The 22,243-nt window shown below is 52.3% G+C and overlaps 1 protein-coding gene across 6 annotated transcripts in view; it reads left to right on the forward strand.

The window, feature by feature from the left end:
• Agpat3 (1-acylglycerol-3-phosphate O-acyltransferase 3) overlaps positions 1-22,243 on the forward strand; it is a 90,112-nt gene that overhangs the window by 27,696 nt on the left and 40,173 nt on the right. Inside the window, exon 1 of one of the 6 annotated variants that reach the window (XM_037199945.1) lies at positions 9,239-9,305. The exons of 4 other annotated variants lie outside the window; for them this stretch is intronic. The gene's annotated coding sequence lies outside the window, so the exon portion shown is untranslated. Of the gene's footprint in view, positions 1-9,238; positions 9,306-17,968; positions 17,993-22,243 lie in introns of those variants that run through there. One more of the 6 variants, XM_028860460.2, reaches the window with a different exon arrangement.

A 22,243-nucleotide genomic window follows, 5' to 3' on the forward strand; every position in this document is an offset into this window, starting at 1 on the left:
GCTGTCTGTCTGTGCAGTGGATCCCCGCAGAGTGGCTGCTGTCTGTGCAGTGGATCCCTGCAGAGTGGGTGCTGTCTGTCTGTGCAGTGGATCCCCACAGAGTGGGTGCTGTTTGTCTGTGCAGTGGATCCCCGCAGAGTGAGTGCTGTCTGTGCAGTGGATCCTTGCAGAGTGGGTGCTGTCTGTGCAGTGGATCCCTGCAGAGTGGGTGCTGTCTGTCTGTGCAGTGGATCCCCGCAGAGTGGGTGCTGTCTGTCTGTGCAGTGGATCCCTGCAGAGTGGGTGCTGTCTGTCTGTGCAGTGGATCCCCGCAGAGTGGGTGCTGTCTGTCTGTGCAGTGGATCCCTGTAGAGTGGGTTCTGTCTGTCTGTGCAGTGGATCCCCGCAGAGTGGCTGCTGTCTGTGCAGTGGATCCCTGCAGAGTGGGTGCTGTCTGTCTGTGCAGTGGATCCCCGCAGAGTGGGTGCTGTTTGTCTGTGCAGTGGATCCCCGCAGAGTGAGTGCTGTCTGTGCAGTGGATCCTTGCAGAGTGGGTGCTGTCTGTGCAGTGGATCCCTGCAGAGTGGGTGCTGTCTGTGCAGTGGATCCCTGCAGAGTGGGTACTGTCTGTCTGTGCAGTGGATCCCTTGCAAGTTCATGGTTGAGGTCACGGTCCCAGTTCTTGGCAGGCAGTGGGCAGGTAGTTTAACTTTCTGGGTCCAGTTGTGGCCAAGAGTGCGCTGAGACCCACTCTTTTCTTTACAATGACAACAATGAACACATTGGACTCTGTAGAGCTGGGTCTTTGTGAGAATACACACCTGTTACCCAGTACGGGGAGACTGTGGCAGGAGCATCATGGGTAGCCTGTGTGGGCTATAGGGTGAGACCCTGGTGTAAGCCCTCTCTCCCCCAAAACATAGTTAGGATTATTGCAACCAAATTCTAGTTTCATATCTTTTCTGTGTATAATTATGATTTTCTGAAAACAAATTCTAACCTCTCCTTTGCCCCCAAATTGAATGGCTGGTCAAATAAGTGCCCATAGTAGCTCTGACTGACTGGCACTCTGGGAAGCCCCCTCTGGGTTCTCTCTCTCTCTCTCTCTCTCTCTCTCTCTCTCTCTCTCTCTCTCTCTCTCTCTCTCTCTCACTGTTTCTGCGAAGTAAATACTTTGCTTATGCAGAGCCACATTGTTGTGGACCAGTACGTCTCATCAAAGACATATAGAGGTCCTAGTCAGGCCCCATGCACGCCTGTTGTGTGTGGGGCTGCAGGCTGCCCAGATGGGCCCGTGCAGGTGGCGTGACCCTTCTGAGTCTGGGCAGGGCAGAGTCTGGCAGAGCTATATGGAAAGTAAGTTGTGAGAGACACGGGGTGCACCTCACGACATGGGGACAGGGGCTCTGGTTCTGTCACATCTGAGGACTGGGAAATGAGTTGGGAGAAGAGCCTCAGGGTGGAGACATTGCTGGCTGAGAGAGCTAGAGTGGTCCCCAAGTTGGACCTATAGTGCTGTATCGGGGTTAGCTCGGTGTTCCTAATGCACTGACCCCCAGCTCTCAGTAAGAGGCAGGACAGGAACAGCTCACGGGTGGACCTGGGCCTCAGTCCGTCCTCACTATCCATCGCCAGTACTGAAATCTATGGCAACACATTGTTTCCTACAACAACCGGCATCCCTTGAAAGCTGTTCAAGGGCCAGCGACATCTCATCAGTGAGTCAAGGCACTTCCTGACAAGCCTGGTGACCTGAGTCTAATCACAGGAAACTACGTGGTGGAAGGAAAGAATTGACTCCTGCAAGTTGTCCTTTGACCTCCGCATGCATGCTAGGGCACGCAACACCCCAACATAATTAAATGTAAAATAAAGAATTAAATAAAGCTGCTCAAATAGCTAGTAAACACCTGAAAAGGCATATGCTCCAGGGACACAGCCCGGTATGGGGTGCCGGAGAGCCTTGGGGTGGGAGGAAGTTCTATGAAGGTCTGAGCCTCAGTGAGACTCTCCAGGGAGTACAGGGGCCCTTACCTAACAGAAGAAAATAATTGGCCAAAGGGGATTTGGTGCCAGCCGAATTAGCAGTTGGGAGAAGGTGGGGGATGTAATGTGTGTGGTCACCCAGGGACACGGAGGACTCCCGGAAGTGCAGCCTGTCCTGAGCAGAGCCCCTCTGAGTCTATACCAGGCAGGGCTACTTCCCAGCAAGGCCTATACATCAAGCTCAGGTTGTTTTCCAGCCAGGCTGGGAAGGGGGCAGAAATCTCCAGGGGAGCAGAGCTTTCCAGAAGGGCTTTTCACTGTGTCACTTGGTGCAGGAGGGCACGGTCCTCACTCGGGTCCTTTAAGTGCTGCAGCCCAGGTGGGTTTCCCTGGTGACAGAGGTTGCAGGAAGCCAGCAGGTGCTGGCTGGGGTGGGTGCTGGAGACCCAGTGTTCCCTCCAGAAGCAGGAAAGGGGAGTTCGGTGAAGGCTGGCTCGCCCCCACTCCCCTCCCCCACCCACTGTGTCTTGTTGTGCTGAGCAGGGATCATCTTTGTGTTCCCAAGGGTGGTGTGAAGGGAGAGCAAAGGGTGACGCTGCCCTGCCAGGCTGTCTAGTAACTGCAGACAGCCTGCAAGGGAAGCGCTTTTCTTGAAAGAAGAGATGAGTCTTATCAGTGCTGGCTGGGTGGGAAGACTGTCGCCATGCAGACACAAGGTAGGAGCCTGATGTGTAAGCGAGCTAACTTTCTTCTCAACACTTAAATTTTAATTATAGAAGTAGCATATGCTTGTAAAAATTGAACCAGAACCAAATATAATAAATAAAGCTATGTTCCTTACTCCATCTAGAATCTCACTCTTCTGGAAGGATCCACAAACCCAGAGCGGTTTCTAATTAATCTTCCAGAACTCATAAAAAGCTCCTAGGAACATCCAAACAGGCTAGGGCTGTGCTTGCTGATGGGGCACTAACCCAGTGTGCGTGGTCCGAAGCCCTGGGCTTGATTCCCAGTACTGCATAAAGCAGGCATGAAGGCCATACCTGTAATCACAGCTCTCAGGACACAGAGGGAGGGTCAGGAGTTCTGGGCTTCCTCTGTTACATGTCAAGTTTGAGAACAGCCTGGACTTGGACTAGGTTGTACCTTGTTTCAAACAAGCAAACAAAATTAAGACAAATAAACAAACAAACCAGGAAGCACAGTTTCCAACCGAAGCGGTGAGGGGTTGCTGCCACAGCTGGATCTTATCTTAACTTTCAGTTTGCATAGACCCACCTCCTTTAAAAAGGCCTTCTTGTTCACTAATGTCCTAGAGTGTGTGTTGTTTATATGCGCACATTCTCACTTCCGCCTGCTCCTGTGAGCACACTCATGCACATGCTTGTGTGTTAGAGGCCTGCCTCTGTGATGGCTTTGGAGCAGTTAACTGGAATGGGCTCTTGACCCAGGCCTGTGTTTAGAAAGCAGGGTAGAGCCGATGCACTGATCTTCCCGTGAAGGCCAGCTGGGGCCGGAAGCCACCTGTCCCGATGACTTGGCAGACCTGGCCCTCACAGCCCTGCAGGCTGCCCCCGTAGGCTGACTCCGTGGAAGTGAACTTTGCCTCCCCTCTCTGCATCTGTCCTGCCAGCTGGTGCTGTTTGTAAGTCTCTAGGGTGACAAGTGACTCCAGGAGGAGAGTGGCCTGGCTGTGGACTCCTTCCCACTGAGGACTTCTGTTATCTGCACTGTGCTCCCGTGGGTAGAGCACAGGTAAAGGACTGCATGTACACACCTTTCTGGTGTTTATGACCCGTGTGATAGTGTCCATCAGCAACACCTCCTGCAGCCCTCTGCAGGCTACACGAGATGCACCAGGCCTCCATCTGCTGTGTTTGGCCACATGGTTGCTCTGATTGAGTGTCCTGGGTCTTGTCTCATGGTCACCATCTGCCAGGCTCTGCCTGATCACATAGTAAAGTAAGTGAGTCATGTAAATCAGTAAGATGACGCTGCGTCTGAACCTGGGCTCTACCTAGTTAGGTTAGGCCACATTTGTATGGAGTGGGGTTGGGCCACATTTGTATGGAGTGGGGCCCTGGGTAAACAAACTATGGAAGGTGACATCTGTGATGTGTCCAGGTCATCCTCATTGGCACGGGCCTTGCCTTTCCCCTGATCACTCTGTGTGGGCTGAAATCGGGAGGTGAATTCACAGGAACACAGGGAAGTGGAGAAGTGTATGGCCTCCAACACGGGCTGTAAGGCTGGGCATGTGGCCACAGAAGAGAAGACGCTAGCCTGTGAGTCCACACTGTGTCTTTACACTTCACTATCTTCCTTGTCTTTCTGGAGGGAAGACAATTGTCCCTTATGAGGAATGCTAGCTGCTGGTTGGTCCCCAGGAGAGGCTGGGGGCTGTGTGGAACCCAGAGGAGATGGGTTGTATGCCTGGAGAGCATGGTTCTCCACACCGAAGCCTTACGCTGGTCTTGAGAGCAACCTGACCAGTTCTAACCTCTGTCCTTCCTCACACAATGGCTGTGGATGGGCTCCAGAACTTAGGCCGTGGTGGCAGATAGCCTACACACTCTTGAGGGTTGGACTTCAGATCTGCTTTTCCTTGTATCTCATAAAACTATCCTGTTATTTCTTTCCCTTTATCTTTTATTGTCAATAGTCACATTGATTGAGTTTCTGTGGTTCACCTTGTACTAGACAAAGCAGCATTGATGGTGTCTGGGTTTGTTGCATAAGTCTGGGCTAATCTGTAGGCTGTCTTATCTACTCCTGCCCGAGCCGGGCCTTTTCAAAGGGCCTCTCTCTTTCCTGGCATTTCCTGCATCTCCTCTTAGGAACTTGCTGACTGAAGCACAGATGCCCCTGGCAGATGGCAGAGCCCAAGTGTCAGCTCAGGTGACTTATCATAATGCACATTTGGAATATTGTAAGTTGACTCCTGAGTTACTGTCTAATCAGGAAGCAGGTTTGAATTTGGTTAGGCAGCAGTCCAGTGTGCACACTGAAGAAATGCTGCGAATCCATTAGATTTCCTCATAGCTAAACATTATGAGCTGTTGCCTTGGCGTGCCGCGGGCTCTGCTGGCCAAACCCCTGGAAGGGACTCCACTCTCCTATCCCAGAGTTCTCAGGCCTGGATCTCTTGGTGGAAGAGCTTTAGCTGGGGAGTTAGATCTGTTCTTCTCAACCAGGCTAAGTCCATTTGGCAGTGTTAGGAGGTAGTTTTATTTGGCACCATAGGAGGCACCGGGACACTGGCACCCTATGGGTGGAGCCAAGGATGCACCTAACCACCTATATAACACACATGCCACCAGCGTTGTCATGGGGATGGCCCCTCCAAAAGACTGGAGCGCCATACTGGGACTCCTGTTATTGAAGTTGTTTCAGAGAGCTGGCAGAGGGCTCTTACAGACATGGATTCAACAGTTCACTTCAAAGTAGTAGCAGTAGGGCTGGGGCTGAGTGCTTGGCCCGCGGGTGCAGGGCAGCTCCACCCGAGCAGACAGGAAAAGGAGACAAGGCGCCCACCTGCCTTTAGAAAGAGAAACTGTTTTCTGGAATGAGCAGGGGCGGTGACTTGTGACGGCCCCCTTCAGTGCCTGAGCTAACGACAGACACTGCTGCTGTCTCAGCTTCTGCCTTCGCCCTGACCATTGCTCTGCTGCTGATGTCAACCAACACGTGAGCAAAGTAGGCCCCCACAGCTGTGGACCTGAGATAGACCTCTCAGCTCCCAGGGCAGCACTGGGAGGGGGCGGGGCGGGGTGGGGCGGGGCCTGCTGCACCCTGCAGTGCTGCTGCCCATTTAGTCCCGGGTCCTACTGGCCTCCCTTGAGGCTCCAGTGGTGTTCAGATACACTGGTGGACTCCGGGGACATCGCCTGTCTCATAACCTCTGCTATTGGGACCTCTTGCAGACATTTTTGTTCTAGTAAAAGAAGTCCAGAGAGCTGGGGAGATGGCGCAGTAGTTAAGAACACTTGTTGCTCTTGCAGAGGACCTGGGTTCAGTTCCCAGTACCCACATGGTGGCTCCCAACCACCAGTAACTCCAGTCTCAGGGGATTGGACACCCTATTCTGGCCTCCATGGACATTGCATGTATATGGTGTACATATATAGATACAAGGAAACACACATACAATAAAAATTAATAAATCCTTTAAAATTTTTATTTATTCTTCTCTCATACAATACATCTCAACTATAGCTTACCCTCCTTCCACTCCTTCTAGTCCCTCCAAACGTCCCCTCCCCCTTACTACCCCTCTTCCCCCCCCCAGAAAAGAGCAGGCCTCCCAGGTACATCAACCAAACAGGCATAACAAAATGCAATAAGACCAAGGTTGGGCGAGGCAATCCAGTAAGAAGAAAAGGGTCTCAAGAGCAGGCAAAAGAGTCAGATATACCCCCATTCCCACTGTCAGGAGTCCCCCCCAAAACACCAAGCTAACAACCATAACATATATACAGAGTACCTAGTGTAGACCCATGCAGGCTCCATGGTTGCCGCTTCAGTCTTTGTTACCTCCCATGAGGCCTGCTTAGTTGATTCCATGGGCCGTGCTTTCCCAGTGTTCCTGATCCCTCTGAATCCTGAAATTCCTCCTTCCCCTCTTCCTTAGGGTTCCCTGAGTTCCAAGGGGAGGGATGGATGCATTGGAGACCTCCAACCTAGGATCTCTCTCCTAATGTTTGGCTGTGGGTCTCTGCATCTGCTCCCATCAGCTGCTAGAGGCAACCTCTCTAATGATGGCTGGTCTAGGCACCGATCTATGCATATAGCAGAACATCATTAGGAATCATTCCACTGATTTTTTTTTTTACATTTGTATTTGATTCTACCATAGGTCTCTAGGCTGTCCAGTCTCCAGTTCCTAGTTATCCAGGCAGTGTTGGTCATGGGCTCCCTCTTGTGGTGTGGGCCTCACATTAGATTGGTCATAGGTTGGCCACTCCCACAACTTGTGTGCCACCACTGCCTTGACATATCTTGCAGGCAGGACAGATTATAGGTCAAAGGTTTTGGGGGTGGATTGGTGTCCCAGTCCCACCACTGGAAGCCTTGCCTGGTTACAAAAGGTGGGTGGTTCAAGCTCCTTATCCTCCATTACTAGGAGTCCTCTCGAGGGCCACCCTTGTAGATTTCAGGGAGTTTCTACTACACTGAGTTTCCACATTGCCCCCTAAATGCTCCCCAATTCCAGTCATCCCTTCTCTCTCTCCCCTCTCTCTCTCTACTCCCCATACCTGGTCCTGTTCCCATCCTCACCCACCCCCAGTCCACTCACAAAACCCACTCTAGTTCCCCTTCTCAGGGAGATCCATGCATCACCCCTAGAGCCCTTTTTGTTACTTAGCCTCTCTGGGTCTGTGGATTGTAGTGTGATTATCCTTTACTTAGCAGCTGATATCAATATCTACTTACAGGTGAGTACATACCACGTTTGTCTTTCTGGGTCTGGGTTACCACACTTGGAATGATTTTTTTCTAGTTCCATCCATTTGCCTGGGAATTTCATAATGTCATTTTTTTTTTAAACAGCTGAGTAATACTCCGTTGTGTAAATGTATCACATTTTCTTTATCCATTCTTTGGTCGAGGGACATCTAGGTTGTTTCCAGGTTCTGGCAATTAGGAATAACGCCACTATGAACATAGTTGAGCAAGTGTCCTTGTGGTAGGATGGAGCATCATTTGGGTATATGCCCAAGAGTGGTTATAGCTAGATCTTGAGGTAGATTGATTCCCAGTTTTCTCAGGAACCACCATATTGATTTCCAAAGTGGCTGTACAAGTTTCCACTTCCACCAGCAATGGAGGAGTGTTCCCCTTGCTCCACATCCTCACCAGCATGAGCTGTCACTTGTGTTATTGATATTAGCCATTTTGACAGATGTAAGATAGAATCTCAAAGTAGTTTTGATTTATATTTCCCTGATGGCTTAGGGTGTTGAACATTTAAGTGTTTCTCAGCCATATGAGTTTCCTCTATTGAGAATTCTCTGTTTAGATCTGTACCTCATTTTTTAATTGGATTATTTGGTTTGTTGATGTCGAATTTCTAGAGTTCCTTATATACTTTGGGTTAGCCCTGTGTCAGATGTGGAGTTGGTGAAGATCTTTTCCCATTCTGTAGGTTGCCATGTTGTCCTGTTGGTGGTGTCCTTTGCCTTACAGAAGCTCTTCCATTTCATCAGGTCCTATTCATTCGTTGTTGACGTCAGTGTCTGGGCCGTCGGTGTTTTGGCCAGGAAGTCCTCTCCTGTGCCAGTGCACTCAAGGATATTCCCCACTTCCTCTTCTGTCATGTCCAGTGTCTTATATCAGGCCTCCGATCACATGCTCTCTCTGCTCACCAGCCCAAGGCTATTGTGGATGGCTCACCTAAGCCTCCTTAGCATGGTATAACTGAAAGAGCTAGTCCCGAACTTCTGAACCATGAACCAAGTGTTATAAGGAGCTGTACTGTCAGGCGCCATGAAGAACTGGGAACTGAGACCCCAAAGCACTTGTTTCTCATCTCACAGCCCAGTGCCTGTGTCTTGAGGAGCAGGATGTCCTTCCAAGAGTTCTCCCTGTGGCAGAGAGGAGTGAGAGTGGGCTGCTGTTCTCTGTACTGCAGGGATGCGGGCCCTAGGCCTGCTCCCTTCCATTTCTGTCCTTATCTGTGGTCTTCAAGCCTCATGGTGGTGTGTCCCCCTGCCGGTTCCCCTGTGGTCCGGGGCTCAGCCTTGGCCTTTGCTGTGTTTACTGTAAAGCCCTTTTAGTGGCTGTTCCGCGCTGTTGAGCCAGGGCTTTCCTAGACATGGCTCCCAGGCTAATGGCCAGGAGGCAAGGAAGAATGGGCTTTGGAGAGGGAAGGCTTGGGAGGAGCCTCTGTCCTTGGTTGTGGAGAAGGAGACATTTTCTTTTCCCAGTACTCCTTTACCTTCCATCTGGGGTGCCATGTCTGGGCTTCTCTGGCTGTTACTGTGCTTCTGACTGAGTGGAGGGCCTGGCCAGACCCAGGCCTCATTCTGGGCAGTTAGATAAGGACCTTTTCTGTGGGGCCCATTTTGGGCACTGGAGCAGGGGCACATGTGGGTAATTGGTGGGTGTGGGCCTTATTCCAGGCCACACCCCTGCTCTGCTTCTGGTTCAAAGACTGGCTGGTCTGGTGCGATCAGGTATCAGGGCCCAGGTTCTTCTGCTCCTCCCAGCATGGGAGGGCTGAATGGGGATAAAAGCCAGCCCAGTCTGCCTCCTGATACCTCTGGAGCCACCTGCAACTCTACTGGGGATCTGCCTGCCTGTATAAGTACGGGTGACTGCTCCAGCCCCACCTTGTCGAGGTTGGTGTACCCACACGGTACTGAAGGGTGTCATGGGGGCATCTCTTAGACCCTGCTGGCCTTAGGTCTACCCCTTGATGAGCGGCCCTCTCCAAATCCTGTCTTCATCCTGGCTGCTAGAGGAGTGTCTTCCTCCACTCTGGGTTCTGGCTTGTGGTTCCTCCTGACCCAAGTTCCAAAGCAGGCCCCTTGAAAACTTGGGTGAGTGACACTTGTCTCTGCTGGGCTATTAGTCTCCTTCAGGTGCATCCTTTGGAATGCCTGCTATTGCTTCCGCCACCGCCACTGAAGCCGCCCCTGCCATGGCTGCCCTTGCCATGGCAGCAGGACTTCCCTGAGTGCCTCATCTCTCTGCGGACAGATGTCACCAAGTAAAGAAGATAACAGAGCCCGGCTCTCAGCATGGTGGCTTCCAGCCTTGCATAGCTGCTGCGCCCTTGGAAAGCAGTGAGGCTAAACTCAGGCTCTGAGTTTGGCCCTGGACTGCACAGGGTGGGTGGGAAGCAGCGTGGCGGCTTCCAGCGTCTTTCCAGTACTCAGAGTTGAACTGGCATTCTGAGTATATTGGGCGGATGAAACACGCCTTTAGGTTAGCGTCCTCCTCCCGTGTTTTTACCCTGCTTATGGAGAGCTGTTTAAGCTTACAGTGCCGCTGCTGTGGTTAGGACTGTGCTGGGTGTTGCTGATATCGTTGGCCCTGGGGAGCTGATGCCAGCTTGCATTGCTTTCTCTCTCTCTCGGCTCTGTTCCCACGGTTGTGAAAGGACCTCTTGGGTAACTGGTCTTTGGGCAACCAATCTCGTGCTTGCAGAAGCACGCTGATAGAGGTGTCCACTTGCTGTCTTTTGATGAGCCACTGTTTCTCTGGGACCACCATCAGCTGGGCTGGACTTGAGGGAAGGGGTGTCCCTTCACTGTGGCTGATTAGGGCTGTGATCTTAGGCCTGGCACTCACTTGCTCCTCAGATACCTGCACAGGGCGCACGAGTTAGAATAAACTCAGACCAACAGGTCCTTCAGCAGGGTATGTTTTTATACTGCAGAATCACTCAGATCTTAGGAGAGAAAACTCTGAGCTGTGCTAGGGAGTCGGCTAGTCCAAGGAGACACGCTCCTACTACACAGAGTGGAGAAGCCCTTGGATTCTGTCTGTCCTTGCATGGCTAAGTTGGGAGTTGGGAGGGGACCCCGGGTACTAAGGGTGTCAGAACTGCGAGTGAATCATTTTACACCCGACCGTAGCTCTCACAAGTGCAGGCTTGTCCTAGGAGTGGAGTGTGAGTCCAGGTCCCTTGGCTAGTCAGGTGCTAGCTCTACCACAGGGCCACAGGCAGCCAGCCAGCCAGCAGGCGACAAATTGGTGTGATGGGAAAGTTAGAAAGATTCTCTTCTGCAAAGGCTCAGCCCCCTTATCCTCAGGGATCCATCCTGATGGATACTCGAGCCGCAGATGCTGCCAAACCCTCTGGACACAATAGTAGCATGCCCATGGTGCACTTGAATTCAAAGATTATGTGCACAAAGAGACAGGTGAACAGTAGCTAACACAATCATTAAGAAACTAGGACAGTGACAACAGTGTGCTATAATCAAAGTAATTTGAAACATGTATTGATTACACCTGGGATTTTGCACTGCTGTTTTGAACTGTGGAAGCCAAACCACGGGAATGGTGTGTGTGTGTGTGTGTGTGTGTGTGTGTGTGTGTGTGTTAGAAATTCCACTATTCAGTCTTTCCCAGAGTCATCCATGACCTGACCATTTCATAATAAGGTACCAGGTAGTGATGATTGTCATGCTAGAAGTAATGGTGGGAAAGGATGTGTACAGACATGTCCTGTCCCCCAGGAGCAGGAGTGACAAGGCCTGGCTTGGGTTCAGAAGGCAGAGCTGCACCCTTGCCTCTGAGATCACAGGGAGGAGTCAGTGAAGCCATGGCAGACAGGAACAAGAACAGAGTGATCCTGGGTTCTTAAAGCTACACAGCCATCTCAGCAGACTAGAGTGGACATCCAGTGGCCAGCGTGCAAGGTGGTTAGGGCAGCCTCACCGCCATCTTCTACATTAACCTCTGGCGAGTAGACTGTCTCCATCTGTCATGCTGGGGTAGGCCCTGGGCATCCCTGCAGCACTGAGCTGCACTCCAACATCATGATTTTGGTTCGTGTGTGTGTGTGTGTGTGTGTGTGTGTGTGTGTGTGTGTGTGTGTTTGAGACAGGATTTCTCTACATATCCCTAGCTGTCCTGGATCTCGCTCTGTAGGCCAAGTTGGCCTCAAACTCACAAAGATCCTCTTGCCTCTGCCTCCTGAGTGCTGGGATTAAAGGCGTGCGCTACTACAGCTGGCTATGACTTTGGTTTTTTATTTTTCTTTTGGTTTCTCTGTGTAGCCCTGGTTGTCCTGGAACTCACTATGAAGACCAGGGCTGGCCTCAGACTCAGAAATCTGCTTGCCTCTACCTCCTAAGTACTGGGATTAAAGGTGTTCGTTTTGAAGAGCAGCTTGAGTTCACAGGCCCTGGAGCCGAGTGTAGCAATTCTGCAGATGTGGTGGTTCTGCTTTGTCTCCCAGCATGACCTGCCTTTCTCCCTCCCACCCTCTGCTCACTGTTCCGAGGGTCGTCAAGTCTTTCTATTGAGTGCCTCCTCTGGCATCTGTTGTAGCTCAGTAGCTCTGCCTCCATGACTACCTCATTGATTGCGATGTGCTGTTTCCACCTGGCTGGGCAAGTCATAGGAGTATGTACAGTATGTAGATGACATACAAGGCCCTGTTAGTATTGTCAGCCAGGCAGGAACAGTGGGGTACCAAAGCAAAAGAAGGTGTTCCAGAACAGTAAATATACCATGGGCCAGAGCAGAACCAACATGATGCCTCAGATTGGGGGCCCACTGTTCAGCCACAGACAAGGACATGCTGCCTGGAGCCAGGGCTGGCAAGAATGAGCTCTGTTAGCAAGTAGAACCATGCCAGGAGAAAAGCAAGTGGCCATGGCCTCTGGGATACAGGAAGTTAGTTAGGAGCAGAGGGAACCAAAGGACATGCTTCTGTGAGCTCTGGGCTACCTCTGTCCTGGTGCTGATGGAAGGCCTCAGATGCTGAGGGAGGCCAAGGAAGCAGCTGTGGACTTTCATGCGATACATCCAAGCTAGGCATGTAGGGTCATGTTAGGATTCAGCGCTGGATAAGGTGACCAGAACCCACCCCTGAAGTCAAGTTCTGTCCACGTGAGAGTGATTTCGTGAAGTTCATAGAGCCTTTAGGTGTGCAGGCTCGGGTGCTAGAGCAAGGTAGTGTTGTGAACTCTGCTGGAGCAGGAGACCCTGAGGTGGAAGTAGCTGTCGGCTAGGAGCCTCCTAAGACCCCTGATTTCCCTTCCTGGTTTTGAATGAGGAGTGAGGTAAGTGCAGTGCCAGGCTGGCAGAGCTTAAAAGCGTCAGTATTTGCTCCTAACTTGGGAAGGATATGGCAAGATGGCTTCCTGGCTAAAGCCTGTACCAGCAGAATGCCACCTTACAGGGTGAGCTGACATATGGGGAGCTGAGGCAGGAGGATCGGAGGCTGTGCTCTTCAGGCCAGCCCCTCCCCTGTGTCCCTGGTCTCTCTGCTTGCTGTATGCCGAGGGGACAGTGAAGATGGGCAGGAGCCCACAGGGACTGATGAAGGACCAATGTGGACCCTGAAATGTGATCCCTTCCCCTTCATCAGAAAGCGCAGTGGACCCAGTTGTGGGGAAATGGCGCAGCCCTGCTCTAGATTAGCAAGCACTCTAAGATAAGTGGAGGGCGCCTTGGGAATGCACCCCATATGGGTTCCGGGAGGGGGTGGGGACTCTGGAGCCTGCTACAGCAGTCTGCATGGAGCTGGACAGACTTGGTTTAAAGCAGGTGGGTCAGGGGTCCCAAGAGGGTTCCTGTTATCTGCTGTCCTGAGAGAGTGGAGGAGCCACCAGAGTCCGAGGTTCCAGAGACAGCGTTTAATACTGCCTGAGAATGCATGCTACTCCTGGGACTGGGGACAGGCTTGTGACTGCTCCGAGTGACATGGGACTCTCAGGACCCTTTACCCACCTGTATTTGATCTACTCAGGATGCAGTTCATCTCAGGGGACTTATGGGGAGATGGATAGTTGTGTCCTTCCAAGCATGTGGCATGAGCAGGGACAAAGGTGTGGGGCTCTTAGGTTTTTATTGCTGTGAAGAGACACCATGACCACAGCAACTCTTACAAAGGAAACATTTAATTGGGGTGGCTTGCTTACAGTTTTCAGAAGTTCAGTCCATTATGATCATGATGGGGAGCATGGCGGCGTGCAGGCAGACCTGGTGCTGGAGCTGAGAGTGCTACATCTTGTAGGCAACAGGAAGTCAACTTACTGTCACACTGAGGAAAGCTTGAGAGGAAGAGACCTCAAAGCCTGCCCCAAGAGTGACACACTTCCTCCAATAAAACCACACCTACTCCAACAAGGCCACACCTCCTAATAGTGCCACTCCCTTTGGGGGCCATTTTCTTTCAAACCACCACAGGTTGTTTGGAGGCCAGCAGATCCCCCGGCTGGACCAGGCCAGCTGTGGACAGAGCGGGGATGCACGCAGCAGGCGGAATGGCCAGATGGCTTTTTTTCTAGATGCCCAGCAGGGGTCATCGGAACCCCTGTGGCTAGGACCTGGGTGCTGTGCCCAGGCAGTGGCTGCCTCTGCCTAAGATAGCTGTGCTGTGTCTCTTTTTCGACAGGAGGCGGGCAGCGGGGGGGGGGGGGGGGCTTTCCTCCCTCTGCCAAGTGGGAACAGCAGTGCCAAAAGCCCCTGGTCAGGCTAGTGGAGCTCCTTTTCATGAGCTCGGCCTGGGGACTGCATGCAGGAGAGCAGATGACTGGGTTTTACAAGGAGCAGAAGGCCCAGGGTCTGTCTGCCCCTGGCTCCACACTGCCTACCCAGAAAAAGGAGGGGTCCCAGTGGCCTCAGAGTTGGGGGCCTGTGGCTGCTGCATGCTCTATATATGACCAACCTGAAGGACCCCCGCAGCCAGGGACCAGTCCGTTTTGCAGCTCATCTGAGGCCAGGCTGACTTGGGGACACAAGACGCTAGTGCCCTCTGCTTATCTCTTCAGAATGTGGCGGCCTCAAGTTTTTCCTCTACAGAGCAGCTGGCCCTGAATTTGAAGAAGCCAGAGCCATCTGCTCACCCTTTCACCCCATGCCCTGGGTGAGAGGCTCTGTGAACAGTGGCCTCTGGCCAGTAGCTACGCGGGGACAGTGCCACCTTGCCAGCCCTCCCCTCCCCGTAAGCCCTGTATTTTTAGTAAGTGACTGTGGAAGTAGGTGACCCGGCACCTCCAGGGAGGCACCAAGCGCATTAGGACTGTTGGTCTAACCGGACAGGAGGGGCTAGTGACAGAGACGGTGGCCTCCGCCAAGGTCACCCTGCCTTCCCAGTCTGCTCCCTTCTGTGGCCGGCGCCGTCTGTCTGTCCTCGGTGTCACTGTTTTCCAGAGGGTTGACGTCTATTTCGGGAGCACGTTGTTCCCACCGTAGCTTCTGGAGTCTTCCCTCATCAACTCCATGCTCTGCGTTGAGGCTCCATTTCTGAAGGAAGGCGTTCTCAGGCAGTGCCACTGATCGTAGCTCTTTGGGGACCCTGTTGCACACACTGGCTTTCCTAGAGGGGTGGCATTCCCCAAACAGGGGGACTTACTGCCTCACACCTCCTTCAAGCTCTGTGACCTTTCCTTCTTTTTTAAATTATTGTATATATGACGTATGTGTGTGTAAGAGTCTGGGCATAATGTGCCAAGGTATGTGTGAGGAGGTCAGAGGACAACTTTTGGGAGCCAGTTCTCTTCTGCTACATGGATTCCAGGAATAGAGCCCAGGTCCCCAAGCCCACATGGCAGGCGCCTTTACCCTGGTGCGCCATCTTGCCAGCCTTCAATAGCCTTTTAATGGAAACTGTTTCTATGCCCATTGCACACTTCTCACTTAACACACATCCACAGTGCACATGAACACACACACACACACACACACACGCACATGCACACACACACACGCACACACACACACCCCGATTCCAGAGTTCCTTACTGGGCTTCCCAAGCAGTATTTGGGAGTGCTGAACTACAGGGCATCTGAACTAAGAAGCGTCCAAGAACCCTTCAGTGTGGTGCCCAAGGGCAGGCAGCTGCAGGGGCAGGTGCAGGGTGGACCTGGTGACAGGGAACGGGACTGTAGCTGGAGGCCCTGGAGCTCCTGCCCTGCTTGGGCCTCCTCGGGCAGGCTCCCACAGCTGCAGAGCTGGTGAACACCATGAGCAGGCACTGTGACGGTCCCGGGGCCTCCCGGTCTTGTTCTCTGATGTAAAGGTTTGAACAATGACCTTTCTCCGCATTGCTCCCGAGCACAGAGTGACAGTAATCTGAGCTTCGGACTTGCTTGCGCATGAACTTTTGTGTATGAATTCCCACGTCTTTTCCTATTCCTTGAGTACTTGTAGGAGACTCTTTGCTTCCCTGTTGTATGACAGGTGACCAGGCACCCCAGGCAGTGCCCTTTCAGCCCTTCTGGCTGGCACCATGTAAGCTATTGGTCTGTTCCGGGTGGCGTGATGCTCGATAAGGCCTTGGTTTGCCCCGAGGCTCTGTGCCATGCTAAGATGTGGGGCCTCATCTTCTTGTCTGTTGCCTCAGAGCTTCGGAGGAAATTGGCCTATGTAGAAATGTCTCCTCACCTTGCCTTTGGAACTTTTTATTTAGAAACCTAAGAAATCTCTCTGCAAACACCAGTTACAAACCAGCTTTCCAGGTGAAAGCCAGCAGTCTGACAGGGCCCCGCCTGGACCCTGTTGGGTCTGTTCAAGGCACCTTTGAAAGGGCCATCGTGTGAGGAGATGGTTCCCTTTAGAAACTGGCAAAGGTGGGCCATCCTGCTCTTGGCTTCACCCCACTCCGAGAAGCCAGAATCAGCAGGTGAACATAGGGTGATCTATGGGTGCTGGCTGGCTGGGACCCATCTTTTCTGTCAGATCTTTTGTCCTGCTGGTGAGAAGGTGGGTGGCAGTGTGGGTACCGCGGTGCTTTTGAAGGTGAGCACAGGCAGGTGGGGAGGCAGACAGGCATGGTTCTGGCTTTGGTATCTGGCTTTCCCTGGTCTTTCTCTGTATGACTCTGCCAAGGTGGCGCAATGAGGTTTGCGCCTAGCACGTAGGAATCTACGCAAGAGAGCCCAGAGTATGATGATTAGATAGACTCAAAAGAGGAAAGATAGACAAGGTTTCTTATGTATTTGGCAAGGCAGTGACCTTAGAGGTAGAAAATGTTCCTTCCTGCACATGCCACACTGCCCCGTGGAGACGTGCACCATGCTGCTCCTGCGTTGGCCGGCTGCTCTATCATCCCGTCTCCTCATGCCAGCAGGAAGAGCAGTGCCTGTGGTTCCCAACTCTCTAAGGCAGTGGCACCACTCTGCCAGGGCATGTGGGCAGTGCAGGCGGTGATTCTCGGGGGTGCCATGAGCCTGTCTCCAGGGACAAGCTGGTGACGGGTAGTGTCATTTGCAGATGGTGAGCATTTGAGTGCTTGGCACAGGAACCTCGGTGTGCAGAGGCAGCCCTGTGTGTGTTGGGGGGTGGTAGTTGGTGCCTGTGTGGGCATCACTCCTCCCCAGAGCCAGCAGCAAGGTTTAGAGCTGAGATGTACAGTCCAAGCCTAGCTACATGGGTGCTTGTGTCCAGGTGCCATGTCACATAGTGCTAATTTTGTTGTTTTGAGTTAGGGAGAGTCCCTTTGAGATACTTCCAGTCCTCTGGAGTGACTGAGGAACGCACCTTCTGGAACAGAAGTCTCCTCTCTGTTCCATAGGTTATGATGCTCCCGTGGCAAGACACACAACTTGGAGGTAACAGCAATTCAATTGTAGTGTAGGCTGGATGCATGGAATGAAGCAGGCTGCTTCCTATAAGGTGTCATAAGGTCAGAACTATTTTGTCTAAAAGAACTGCTTTTCCTCGAGTTCCCCTCTAGGGCCAATTTCAAGCTAGTAGCACAGTCTTGATATCAGATGTTCCAGGAGGGGCAAATTTCTGTCTGTCAGTTACACACAGCATGATGACCCATGCCACAGTCAACATAAAGAAAGCTGGAACTGGGACTCTGCACATGCCAGGCCAGTCCTCTTCCATTGAGACATACTCCAGCCCTTGTCCTGCCCACTGGGCCTTTTCCTTACCACCATGAGATCGCCTCCACAAGTTCCCTGAGGCTCTCCATGCATCTCTCTGCTGCCCCCACTGTTCTGTGTCTGTAAGTACATCTCCATCATCCAGTGTCCAGGCACAGGGGCTAGGCTGGTCCATGCTCTTAATGTAGAGCCCACCCTTCACAGATACAGTCCAGGGTCTCCCCTCTCCTTTGTGCCTGCCTTTACAAATGCCTTGGGGTGATCACGAGCTGCCCAGACGGCACCTGGAGAGAATGTTTCCAAATACGTTCAGCACCCTGGAGACAGGGCCCCAGACTCCTGGGCTCATGCCATGGCCTGTTTACTCTTTGTTTGGTCTACATAGTAACTCCATTCCCCACGTGTCCCCCTGTTGTTGGAAGGGCGTTTTACCGGCTGGGTCCCTGAGATCCCTCGCTGCTGTGCTCCTGGATTCTCCGCCATCCCTGCTGCACGGAGCCAGACACGGGTGGGATTTTGCTTTTATTCCGCGTGTGCTTGCTTATGTAAAGATGGGGAGGGCAGGTTGGGGTGAGGAGCCCGGACAGTGGGCACTTCCTTCCAGCATCTGTCCAATGAATGGGTCCCTACAGAGCCAGGCTGAGAGTGGGGCACAGAGCCCTCCACCCTGTGAGCATGTGAGGGCCAGGAGGGAGCGCCATCCAGCACCAGTAGCAGCTCTGGCTCCTCCCTGGAACTGCAGGAAACAGCTGCCAGTCTAGAGGCAGAGCTGGAGGCATGGGCGTGGTGAGAACCAGGGAAGTGTGGGCGGGGCAGGTGAGCACCAGGCAGGCAGCATCTTCCTTGAGTGGTCCTGGTGCCTCACCGGCCTCCTGACTTGCAGCAAACTTGGTAAGCTGGTCAAATGGTGACCTGGGCTCATTGACCTAGTAAGCACAGCAAGGCAGCAGGCAGAGGTGCCTGGCTGCCTGGACAATGCGTTTCCGCCACACTCAGCGTGGGGAGAGGGCATCGGTGTCCTGGCATCGTGCTGTAGTCCAGCCAGGGTGCTTTCTTCAGACTTAGAACATCAGGAGAGCAGGGTATCTGAGGAGGCCAAAACATGGCATCTTTTAACAAGTGTCTGAGCCATGGGAGTGCTGGGGCCAGCCCTGGGCTGTCCTGTGCTGGGGACACTTCTGGGATGGAGAGGAGGTAGGAGGTTAGTAACAGCCATCTGGGACAGAGGCACCAGGGCAGTGCAGTCAGTCACCGTGGTTGTCACACAGTGCCACACAGCCCCACCCCTCCTCCAGTGTGTCTGAAGCTTTGACCCTCACGGCCACTGCCCCCAGCAGTTCTACACTGTGTCTATGAGATGGACCTCGAGGATTCCACATGTGCAGAATGTCTTCTCTGTCTGACTTTTCTTAACACAATGCTCTCTATTTCGTCCACACTGATGCAGATGACAAGACTTGTTTTATTTATTTATTTATTTTTATGGCTGGATAATATTCCATTGTGTGCATGTACTAATTTCGCTGCCCATTCATCCACTGATGGACTCTTAGGTGATAAGGTATCTCGCGTTTCTTAACTTCCATAGTGTTGTACCATAACGGCTGTGCTGATGTGTAATGGCCCCCTCTCCCCATGCCCTCGTCAGCACTTGTCCCGAGGACGGCTACTGTAGGTATTGATTTTTGCACCGTGCCAGGGAATGCTCCCCACAGCATCTCTTGGCCATCTGTCTGCATGTTGTCTTTAGGGACAGTTCCGTTATCTGTGGCTTGATCGTGAACTGAGCCCCTCGTTGGACACTGGTCTCGAACTTAGACACTTGTCTTGTTGCTGTGATGAAATACTTGACAAACGCAAGGTAGGAAAAAAGAGTTTGCTTGGGCAGGCACAGCCATCTGGGGGGTGGGCAGACATGGCGCAGGAGTGCGAGGAGGCAGCTGGTCACAGGTCAGGAGCAGAGAGGTGAATGCTGGTGCTCAGCTCACTGTTTCCTGCTCACTTACTCTGGGATCCCAGCCCATGGGGTGAACCCGCCCACATTTAGGATCAGTCTTTCTACTTTGATTAACCTAATTTATATAATCCCCAAGGGGCATGTCCAGAGGTTAACCTAATCTTTTTTAATCCTCTTCCTCCCCACCCGTCTGTCTGTGTGTGTCTCTATCTCTACGTGTGTGTGTGTGTGTGTGTGTGTGTGTGTGTGTGTGTGTGTGTGTAAGAGAAAGCAGATGCTTGTGTGTCCGAGGCAGTCTCAGCTATGATAGCTGAAGTTTTCCCCTTCCCCCTTGTTTGAGACAGGGATCTATTGTTTATGGCTGTGTACTCCAGGCTAACTAACACACTTCTGGGAGACTCCTGTCTTCACCACCTTCAAATCCCAGAAGCACACTGGGATTCCAGCCTCTAGCCACCATGCCCAGCCTTATGTGGGTTCTTGGGATTTAAACGCAGGACTCCATAAAGCAGGTGATTTACTCACTGAGCCATCCCCCAGCCCTACTCTCCCAAACATGCCCAGAGGCTCGTCTTTTTGGTGATCACAGACCCTGTCAAATTGGCAGTCAGTACTAACCATCACAGGCCTAAACAGCTGTTTGACTGGTAGTTTTCCCCAAGTCTACGGCCACCTCCTCATGCTGTTTCTGTGTCCTTTGCTCTGCAGAAGCCTCTTAGTTTGATGTAGTCCTTTTTGTCTGCTTTTGCTTTTTCTACGTGTTCTTTTGAGTCTTGGCCTATTTCCTCCACAGAAAAGGTTCAGCCACAGTGATAGTATCCTCGAAACAGCTGGCCAATTAGGACTTTGTCATGTCCAGCAAATCCTAGGTGCTATTTTTTTTTTTTAAGCCGTCCTTCCCAGTGTCTTTACAACCTAGCACTGAGTAGAGAGAAGGGCAAGGCCAGGTCCCCAGAGTCCCGGGGTAACAGATAAGCACAGCATCAAGAGGTGAGCTGGAGAGCCCACAGATGAGCATTCTTCATGGCTGAGGCCCTAGGGAATATCATAGGCCTGCAGTGGAGAGGGCACCTGTAGCTGCTGGGTGGAGCTGGCACTGGCATTCAAACATGTCATTTTGTCTGTACCATGGGGCACAGGTCAGGGAGCGTATAGGGTTGAGCCAAACCCTGATGAGAGGCTGTGTGCTGACACTCCACTGGAAGAAGTGTACATGCAGGAATCCCTCAGGCAAGCTTTGGCCACACACAGGAGTTCTGCACCCTGAGGGCCATCCCGAGGGCAGGCCAGATGGAAAGGGGATTGAGACAGAGGACTAGGGGATGAGGTGACGTGTCATGGAATCTCTGCAGGCTCCCTGAGTGCGGCGTATTACCAAGACCAGCAGAGAGGACACTGTGGACAGGAGACTGGCTGGCTTCATTCCTTTGTTTATTTATAACATGTATTCCCTTGCTGTAGCCATGGCACAAGTGTGGAAGTCAGAAAGTAACTTTTAGGGGTTAGTTCTCTCCATCATATGGGTTCCGGGGAACTGAACTCAGGTTGTCAGGCTTGGTGAAGTGCCTTAACCTACTGAACCTTCTTTCTGGTCCTTGCCCAATTTAACAAGTTTCAGTCTTGCCGGACATGGTGGTGCACACATTTTAATCCAGCAAAGAGGAAGGCAGATCTCTGTGGGTCGTTTGAGGCCATCATGGTCTACGTGGTGAGTTCCAGGACAGTCACGACTGTTTAAGGGGATCCATTTCTTCAGGTTCTGGGGGATGGGAGGTAGAAACACCATTGCAAGGAAGCACCCTCAGTGGAATCGGGGGCTTCATCCAAACCTTGCCAGTCCTGATGTAAGCAGTATCTTCCTTCTACCTTAAGGAAAATGGGCAAATCACAGCAGGCCATGGGTTGCCTGGGTGACTGTCCTCAAGTGTCTCCAAGGGCAATCTTTGGGCTTGTTTAAGAGTAAATGCTCTGTTTATATCTGTGATTGCTTTAAGGTAAGAGGGCTCCTCCCCCAAACCCAAGGACAGTGAGTGCTCAGGTGTGGCCCTGTGGACTTGTGCTCCTCCCGATGGGTGTCTGTAGGAGACACCATCCTTTGAGTCAAGAGCCCATGGTTGGTGCAGCTGCAGCTGGAAAAGTAGACTCTGCCCTAAGCTGGATGCTGTGGGTACATCTGAGCTGGGTCATGGTTCTCACTGCAGGCCTGGCCCCTTGTCGCTGACATGTTCCCTGCTTTGGCAGTCCTTACCATGATACAGACATGGGGCTATCTTTCTGCACCCTGCCACTGGGGCAGATGCCCTCTTAGATTCTGGGCATCTTATGAACTATGATGAAGACCACCCCTAGTAGCCAGCTTCGAGCAGTCCTGGTTCCCCCAGAGCTGGACCTCCTTGCTCCATGGATAATGCCGGGTCTTGCTGAAAGAAAGTGTGTGGTCTGTGTTGCACAAGCAGCCAGTCATATCTGCCTTGAGTGAGTGCAAAAGGGGCCCTACTTAGGTTGTGTGAACATGCCAGTCTAGAGAAGGTATGGGGTCTTCCCAGTGGGAGCTACACACTGGCAGTCTTGGCTACCACCAGGTGGAACAGCCTGGCTCCTCCTGCCCACCCCCTGCCTGGTGTCCAGGCTCCTAACATGATTGAGTGAACCTTTTCTTCATTCCAGCATGCCTGTCTCACCAGGGAGGGGCTCCTTAGTACTGCTCTTGGGAAAGAAGTTCCTGAGGCAAGGAGAAGGGATTCCTGAATTTTCAAATGTTCTGTCTTGCTCCTGATATCAACTCCGGTTCTCTAGTCATGA

Source organism: Peromyscus leucopus, chromosome 16_21 (assembly GCF_004664715.2).
Source record: "Peromyscus leucopus breed LL Stock chromosome 16_21, UCI_PerLeu_2.1, whole genome shotgun sequence".
Taxonomy (NCBI): Eukaryota; Metazoa; Chordata; class Mammalia; order Rodentia; family Cricetidae; genus Peromyscus; species Peromyscus leucopus.